At 33.8% G+C, this 10,000-nt stretch overlaps 1 long non-coding RNA gene across 1 annotated transcript in view; it reads right to left on the minus strand.

Moving 5' to 3' along the window:
- Positions 1 to 1,877, minus strand: part of LOC136834503 (uncharacterized) — a 210,218-nt gene extending 208,341 nt beyond the window's left edge. The window contains exon 1 of the long non-coding RNA XR_010851832.1: positions 1,192 to 1,877. This is a non-coding gene — a long non-coding RNA (uncharacterized lncRNA). The remainder of the gene's footprint in view (positions 1 to 1,191) is intronic.
- Between the last annotated feature and the right edge of the window lie 8,123 nt (positions 1,878 to 10,000).

A 10,000-nucleotide genomic window follows, 5' to 3' on the forward strand; every position in this document is an offset into this window, starting at 1 on the left:
ATTTGTCTATCGATCCACAATTATAAGCGAGTTTCATGTGATTATCACTAAGTCGTATTACATGTATTTAATTAAATATTTTTTTTATGAATAGTTTTGGGAACGCGTAGCCATATAGATCTGGATATGTATTGCGTTATGTAATTTTATTAAATCGATGGTATTAGTTTTTGTGTGTTATGTTAGCGATGGTGAATGTAAAGACGACGGCAGAACGAAGTTACTGTTTACTGATATAATTTTTTTGACAAAACAGTATAAAAATAGGTATATATAATGCAGTGCAGGTGAGATCATTTGAGAAATTTACCGACACATTAAGAAATTTACTGTGTTTTGTCTGTATTCTTACTTTCCATCCCCGAGGGCCTGGTACCAGGCCCTCGGGTGATGAGCGTAAAAACAAACAAGAGACAGCTAATTTCTTATTATCTAGCTAAATTTCTTTGATTATTTCACCTGTACTGAATTATATATATCCTTCCTGATCTTGTTCTGGCAAAAAATTACATTAATAACCGATATCTTCGCGAGTGCGTCTGATTTACATTTCCCGTGTCTATCACTAACAGGAATAACGTTAGATATACATATACATATACATATGCATATGTATACATATATGCATATATATACATATATGCACATATACACATATATGCATATATACACATATATGCATATATACACATATGCATATATACACATATGCATATATATACATATATATACATATATGCATATATATACATATATGCATGTATATACATAAACGCATAATACATATATGCATGTATATACATATATGCATATACAAACATATATGCATATATACATATACATTCATATATATACATATAAATATAACTATATACATATTTATAGATTATGCATACAGTAATATACATATATATACACATACATATATATACATATATAAATTATATATATATATATATATATATATATATATATATATATATATATATATATATATATATATAAAAAATATATATATATATATATACATGTGTAAATACAGCTTGACAATGAATAATATCGAAAAGGGCAGGTCGAACATTATGTTTTGCAAATTTTCTAGGTATAAAGCCTCACCACCAGGATGAAATTATTGACAAAACATAAAATTCATTGAACAAACAATAAAATGAATTGTCTTACTAACCTTACCTTGCTCACAGTAGCCACATGGTCCGAAGAAAAGTGACAAGTAATCCTGAAGCAGTTTTCTTCAAATACTGTTCCAGTCTGTTTTGTCTAACCATTTGATTGTCAGATCACTGCTGAGGGAGACGCCATCTCTTCCTGTAGACCTTAATTCTTGTATCGTCTATTTGTTTACTTGTTCGCAGTGTGGTCTGCGATACGTCGGAGCCAGTTCTAGCTGAGTCAGACACAATTTTGGAATGCAGAGGAGTTGTTTTACCAGTTTCCTCTTTCAAAACCACCCTTCTCAGTCATAAGAGAGCACAGTTTAACATAAAACCATCCGTTCACTGGCCTGGATTTTAAAGCACTGTCTTTTTGCTCAAAGGACTGGACCTCCTAATTTCACTGTCGGTGTCTACAGAGATGAAACTGGAACTGAACCATTTATCCGGTAGCAGTTATATGTTTTGTTTCTAGAAGTTACGCAACAAGTCAACAGCCATTTGACTTTGTATTTGCTAGTTTTATTTTGCGTTTCTCCACTTTTTACGTTTATATTTTAAAACTTTTATTTTGTTTTTGCATTTTTAGTTTTTAGTTTCTTTTCTTTTTATATGTCAAGGGGTTTTTAATCTAACGTTCTGTTTGCATTTTCAGCTTTGTACCTCTTTATTTGTTTTACCAGTTTTGTTAGGTTTTAGTAAGATAATCCATCTTATTTTATTTTCAAAGATTTTTATGTTTTGTCAATAATTTGTGCCTGATAATGAAATTATATAGCTCGAAAGTTTGCAAAATAAAATGTTCTACCTGGCCTTGGCATATTGCTCATTATCAAGCTAAGATTTCCTAGTAACTGCCCTGATATATATATATATATATATATATATATATATATATATATATATATATATATATATATATATATATATATATATATATATATATATATTTTTATATATAAAAATAATGTTTGTTTGTATATTAGTGAGCTATAGAGATCCGATCCGCTTGACCGATCTAAACAAAATTTTGCACGTGGGCCATCATTTGACCAAACTTAGATAAAAGGGTAAGTTTCAAACCTGTACCCCCAACCCCTTCCCCTTCCCCTTCTCCTTCACCTTCCCCCTTCCCTTTGTAACTTATGTGGTAAATATACTCTACGGGTTTACCATGCTCTATTTCATATACTCGAGACCATAGAAATATATTAATGAAAATGCCTTTCAGTCACCACAGTAATACTTGGATAAAAGGGACAGACAGCACAGCAATATTTGAATAAAAGGGACAGTCACCACAGTCATATTTGGATGAAAGGTACAACCACCACCATAATACCTGGATAAAAGGGACAGACAGTACAGTAATACCTGGTTAAAGGTGACACGCAGTACAGTAATACCTAGATAAAAGGGACAGTCACAACAGTCATACCTGGATAATAGGGACAGACAGAACAGTAATAACTGGATAAAAGGGACTGTCACCACAGTAATACCTGGATAAAAGGGGCAGATAACACAGCACAACCTGGTTAAAGGGGACAGACAGCACAGCAATACCTGGTTAAAGGTGTAGGACAGCACAGTAATACCTAGATAAAAGGGACAGTCACCACAGTAATACCTGGATAAAAGGGACAACCCTTTCCCCTTTCCTTCCCCCTACACGTAGACTGTCATTCAGAGTTTTCCCGGGCAGCGCTGGGTTGTTCAGCTAGTATATACATACATGTGTGGATGTGTGTGTATTTGTGAGCATATGTGGTCATACTGGAGTCATCATAAGGAAGGAACATAAGGCAGCCTCATCTAATCAGAAACAGTCTAAACAAGTGCAGGAATACATTACTTTTGTGGGCATTTCTAATCTTTAACAAAACGATGCTTCCAAAATACCACGGTTTGTTTATTCAGAAGAGGTTCCACAGAGTGGTCAGGATACAAAATGAGGAGAGAGAGAGAGAGAGAGAGAGAGAGAGAGAGAGAGAGAGAGAGAGAGAGAGAGAGAACAGCTTCGAATAGAGAGAGAGCAAAGAACGAACCACTCAATCCAGAGAAGAGCTCATATACTCCTTTTAAAGCCTGGCTGAAACTACTCTCCCAGCATCCACCAGAGGTCCTAAGCACCGTCCACGGCACCAAAACACTTCAGAGCATCTGTGGGTCATCATTTCTCGCTTCAAGAGATGCATTTTTAAACTGCCATAAAGCAAGGCTTTAAGGTTTAGAAAACATGCATGGGGCATAAAAAGGCTTGCCTTCTTAAAAAAGTAGAATAGTTCATGTTCAGACATTTCATGGATGAGAGAGAGAGAGAGAGAGAGAGAGAGAGAGAGAGAGAGAGAGAGAGAGAGAGAGAGAGAGAGAGAGAAGTATGAGACGTAAGTGAAAAGAAAATTGAGAAAGTAAATCGGTGAGCAATGTGGAAAAGAGTGTTATTATAGACGGTATAATGAATTAAATCTAAGAAGCAGACTTCTGTTATCTAGAATCATATGTTAAATCAGGCATCTTAGGTTGCCTCATCAGAAAAGCAGATATATATATACAGTATATATATATATATATATATATATATATATATATATATATATATATATATATATATATATATATATATATATATATATATGACTATTTATCACATCACCGTGATTCATATATCGCTAATATCATATATACTATAATATATTTTCATATATGTTACCGAAGGGGAATTTTTATTGATAATGTCCACCGTCCCGTGGGTCGAAACCAGCGAACCCCACGGGACGGTGGACTTATTATCAACTAAAAAACTCCCCTTCGGTAACATATATGAAAATATATATTATTTCCGAGGTAGAGCGAATTGGATATTAAAGGACGTTTGTAGCTTTCTGATTATATATATATATATATATATATATATATATATATATATATATATATATATATATATATATATATATATATATATATATATATATATATATATAGACATATATATATATTATATATATATATATATATATATATATATATATATATATATATATATATATATATATATATATATATATATATATATATATATGTATGCAATCATATGTATATACATATATACATGTACATATGCATATCAATATATAGATAGAGATGGTTAGACTGGGATATTAGATAAATAAACAGATATTCATAAGCTCAGTTTTAATGCAACATAGAACGTGTCACTTAATCTAAACTTTTACCTATCAGCAACCTTTGTCGAACCGACAGAACGAAAGGAATCAGGACAAACAAACAACAAACGAACGTTTCGTCCAGATTAACACAACGCAATCGTGTGTTTACATCGACATTTACATACGCCATCAGCGGAGTAACGAGATACTGGATGTTCTACCAACAGATATTAGATTATTCCGGATAACTCAGAGAATTTCGGTCGGCCGGGTAACGAAATTGGGAGCGGTTGTATTACGTGTTCGAATATCTAAATGAATGTTTGGGTTATTGCCACGTGTGTATATATAAATAAATATATATATATATATATATATATATATATATATATATATATATATATATATATATATATCTTGTTGTCTTAACAATCTTGTTATTAATTGACATGTTGAAATTAGTTTTTCTTAGCTTTTGAGCATTTTTGGGGGGTTAATAACAAGAACTTTTCTGTAAAGTTCTCGATGTATACTATTATCCAGCCATCATAATACTCTCTCCTGACTGTTGACATGCAATGTGAGTAAAGTTATACCTTACACTTACCAGTAATTATTTTGATGCTACTATAGCAGGCGGTCTATCTTGTAATACTTGATCTACGAGAAACCATGTGAGATCTACCGCGGTCTACTGCCGTTTTTACTTTTAAAAACGGGCTGCTGATTTGTTGATTGTTTCTTATTTGACACGGCCTTATTGCTTGCTAAAACAGGCTGTTTACTTGTTAAAACGGGCTGCTGACTTGTAACTGTTTCTAATTTGCTACCGCCTTGTAATTGCTACTTGTTTCTTAACAAAAAAGTAAGTTCCATCATAAATTCTGATATCATTTAGATATAATCAAAGCCCTCAGCGACATGCTATTCAAGGCATTCTGTACCTTGGTGATTGCCTCAGAAGAAACTGCTATCTCTTTCCTTCGTTAGCATAACCTATTAGACACTGTGCAGGATGGTGAGCCATGCCATAGGCGTGGCTGCAGTGTAATGCAGAAAAAGAGCAAGCGCAGACGAAATGGTGAACTTAAGCCAACACTTCGATGTCCAAAGCAAGGATGTCAGACTTCATGATCAGTAAGAACCAATAACCCGTGTTTCCATTATACACATGGCCGTAATCGAGTGAATTCCAAATTGAGTCTGTGTGAAATCCTGGAATTGGTTTTCCTTTTTGTCATGGAGATGCCCATTCAGGGCAGCCGATCGAGACTACGGTCTACCCCAAAGCCAAATCAAAGTCCTTCAAAAGAAGGCATCGTGCTTACCCCATACAAAATGAGAAAAAAAGCACGTTAAAAGAGGAAGAAGAAGAAGAAATAGAGATGCCCGTGGATACAAAGGTTAAAGTAACCGGTAAATCCCCAAACACAGTCACGGACTGTTTCGACATGTGCAGGGAAGTGTGTAGTGCAACTGTATCATGCAGTTTTAGATGTCAAATGGAAGGCACTCTTGAAGTGCCAATTCAAATCGACGAGGCAAGATTTGCAGGCAGTAGAAAATATAATCGAGGACGGATGTTAGCAGGTGACCATAGACTCTCCCCGAAGACAGTGATGCCGAAGTGGAAAATAAGAACCATGGTGCAAGAATTGATGGGCCTTGTGTTTCTGGGTTGAAACAAATAGAGACTGCCGGTATTTTTCTGTGCAACGCCTAGATAAAGACACTTTGATACCAATAATACAACGTGAGTGCAAAACAGGTCCAGTAATTCATTCGGATGAATGGCCTACTTAACGTAGTTTGAGGGACATGGGTTTTATTCACAAGACTGTCAATCATCAAAAATAATTATGTTGATCCCGGATCGGGTGCCCATTCTCAAGGGATAGAAAGACCATGGTTGAATGCCAATACAAATATACTCAAGATATAAAGAGGAGTTCCTACAACGATGTTTCAGTCACACCTTGACCATTTTTGTTGGAAGGTTTGGCAAAAAGATTCTGATGATTTATTTCTGTCGTTTTTACAAGATATAAGACGTGTATATCGAGACTGATTTGAGATTCATTTATTTTAAAAGATTCCTCTTTTATATAATACAAAATATTACCACAGGTTTTTATATGCTTTTAGTTGAATGTTTGAGTAGGCTACTATCTTGAAATAAATAAAATTTTAACATTCAACATCTGGTTATCTTTCACAAGTAGACTATAGTAGAAGCACGCCTGTAGACCACCCACTATAGTAGCAACGTTATTTTTTATAATTGTTTTTTTTTTTTTTTTTTTTTAGCATTCTGACTCCTTCTTGGGTTAATTAACAATTCATTTTCCGTAGAGCTTTTAAGAATATCTCGCAGATTAAGCCATTTATATTAGTCTGTTGTACATGTTTCCCGTTGTTTAAATCACTTGCGTTCATTCACCAAATTAAATTCCTGCTTGAACCAAAACTGCAAAAACGATTTAAATTAATGCGTGAATTGACTGGTCAGTCTTTATACACATTGCCGGTATTCCATCGACAAATATACTGTATTTTTCGTTTCAGTTTTCAAAGTCACTGCTAATTATATTTTCCCTTTTTTATATTTATGTATTCAATCTTTTTTTTTAGTTCCATGATTTTTCAATCGAAATGAATGTCATGAAAGCCGTTAGAGCGCAAAACAAAACATGAGAAATAATAAAGATATATACGTTATATAAATGGGATGGATAAGTACAATAAAAACCCTAACTATGTTTTATAGTAATCCACTCATTACCCTGCAACTTTCAATACCTAAGTCAGCGTGTGATCATTGGTGTATTTAACTACCCCCACATACATCACAAGTAAGTTTTTTTATTATTATTTTTTTAGTAAAAACAGAGTTTTCTCTGACAGGTGGATTGTATTACACTTGTTGAGGGTATTTAGAGAAGCGACAGAATTTACTAGAAAAGATCATTCAATTCTGGTCATGATAAAAAAAAAAAAAACTGGATTGCTGCATATTTTTCCCGCTCAAGAATTACTCTTGAGACTCAAGAATATCAAAAGACATTTCGAGCAGAGTTAACAAATGTTCTCTCAGTTTATCACTGTTAACAAATGTTCTCTCAGTTTATCACTGTTGGTACATACTTCCCCGTTCCTGTTTCAGTCGGCGATTTAACCAAATCGCTGTTATTCAGCGCATCCAAGAAAACAAACTTCGGAATCCCAAGTTACGAATCCCTCACCAATACACTGTAGACGACAAAGGAGAGCTGTATTAGTTCAAAGGCAAAGAGGTCTGTCCATTCAGCCGTTTATTGGCAGCCACTCGGCATCAGCTGCTACATACAAACGGTTCGGGGTGATTGGCTCAACACCGCTTAATACGATGCCAATTCGTCCCAATGACGATTGGTATAGCGGTCGAGTGATTCGACACTGATTCGTCCGAAATGCTGTAGATCTGAAAACAGATTAGGTCAGTCTACTTTTTTGCAGTTAAAAACGAATTACCTCTGATAAGGATGAATGACATTTTCACCTGATTTTTACCGTCTATCATTATTGTCGTTTATTATATATCAGAATTTTTCTATATAGTTTTATAATTCTAAGAAGTATCCTAGTATCTCTCAAAAAAAATGGTATGTCAGCCGCCATTGCGTCTTATCACTCGTTTCCGGTATCTTCCAAGCTCACTTATACTGATAGAGAGAGAGAGAATCTCCCGGAAATAAGGCATCAGGTGTGTGCTGGTTGCTTATAGTCCACGGGTGCACATCAGGCATCATACCCCATCAAATAATATACCAAAATTACTGGGCTCCCTTGGACAAGGATACGTGCTGGCATAAGACCAGCTTAATCAAATCGTACAGTGTTAGTCAAGCCGCGTATATGTATAAGTGTGTGTGTGTGTGTGTGTGTGTGTGTGTGTGTGTGTGTGTGTGTGTGTGTGTGTGAGAGAGAGAGAGAGAGAGAGAGAGAGAGAGAGAGAGAGAGAGAGAGAGAGAGAGAGAGACTACAGACAATCGTCCACGACAGAAGTCAAGGAAAAAAACCATGACTCATCGTTGATTCCCACACTTACTGGATATTCTAGTTTCTCGTTTCTTATCAAACGCAGTTTTAGCCACATTTACATTCTAGTTTCTCGTTTCTTGTCACAGGACACAAGCACCGGTTCGCAAATTTCTGAGATGTTTGCTAGTATTGCACCAGCCCCGGTTTTTTTGCCATGCTCCTCGGTTAGGTCAGGTTAGGTTGGGTTGGGTTAGGGTTAGGTTAGGGTTAGGTAAGGTTAGATTGGGTTAGGGTTAGGTATATAAATGAGGGGTAATTTGGGTGTGGGAAACATAAAGAGGTTATTTTCAAGAAAATTCTATGGTTAGTTTTTAAGAAACGGCGTCCAGCTTTTTTCAGGGAAAGGTTCCGGTACTCGGTGACATCTCGGGAAAATGCTACCAGTTCTGTGGGATTTATCAGTGGGATTTATCCTACATGAGAACATTTCCTCTACAGAAACAGTTTGTAGATACTCAGTTAGACCAGATCGTTCCTTAGACAAGTGATCTACGCAATTTGTTGACATTCATACCTTTTCATTCCCGTGTCAATTTTAAGGACATACAGTTCGGTGAGTTTTACAATATTATGCTGTCAAGACCACCTCCACACTACTAGGGTAAAGTTTTAGTTTGTCAAAGGTTCAATTATTGAATAGATATTTGAAATAACTAAACGTTATGAATTTTCCATGTATAATACTATAATATATATATATATATATATATATATATATATATATATATATATATATATATATACTCGTATATATACAAACATAGACAAAAGACATATATATACACACACACACAGATATTATAAATCCTTCTTCCAACAGATTTTTAAAATCAGAAATATCAGAATTTTCCACTTCATCATTTGGTCGCTAATTACTTGTAAATATATAATGCTTTGATTTACATATTCAATATTAACTTTTTTCATTCATTTGGTCATAAAAGTGATAATGAGTACCTGGTCTATTTGCTTTATTTAGTTGGAAAAATATGAACGAACAGTAATACACGGTTCAGTTTTTTCTGTCAGTGCGAATATTAATATTTCAAAATTGACAGGATTTTCTAGTTCCAGTGGCCTAGCTTTTTGAACAAATGTACATATATATATTATAATATATATATATATATATATGTATATACTGTATATATATTCACATATATATATATATATATATATATATATATATATATATATATATATATATATATATATATATATATATATATATATATATATATATATATATATATATATATATATAATAAAAGGAGCCCATAAAAACGCAAAAAGGTAGAAAATTAATGGGCTCATTTTATTAGATGGAATTCTGTTTTAAGAGAAAATATTTCACAGTCATATACTATATGTATATTATATATATATATATATATATATATATATATATATATATATATATATATATATATATGTGTGTGTGTGTGTGTGTGTGTGTGTGTGTACGTTCGTGTATATGTATATGTGTATGAGCGTGCACTCATCAAAGCTGTTTCTCCCTAACATGAGGTGGATTCAGAGAGAAAAACTAACGGTTAGCATCGCAATTATCATGCTTTA

This window comes from Macrobrachium rosenbergii, chromosome 54 (genome assembly GCF_040412425.1).
Source record: "Macrobrachium rosenbergii isolate ZJJX-2024 chromosome 54, ASM4041242v1, whole genome shotgun sequence".
NCBI classification, from domain to species: domain Eukaryota; kingdom Metazoa; phylum Arthropoda; class Malacostraca; order Decapoda; family Palaemonidae; genus Macrobrachium; species Macrobrachium rosenbergii.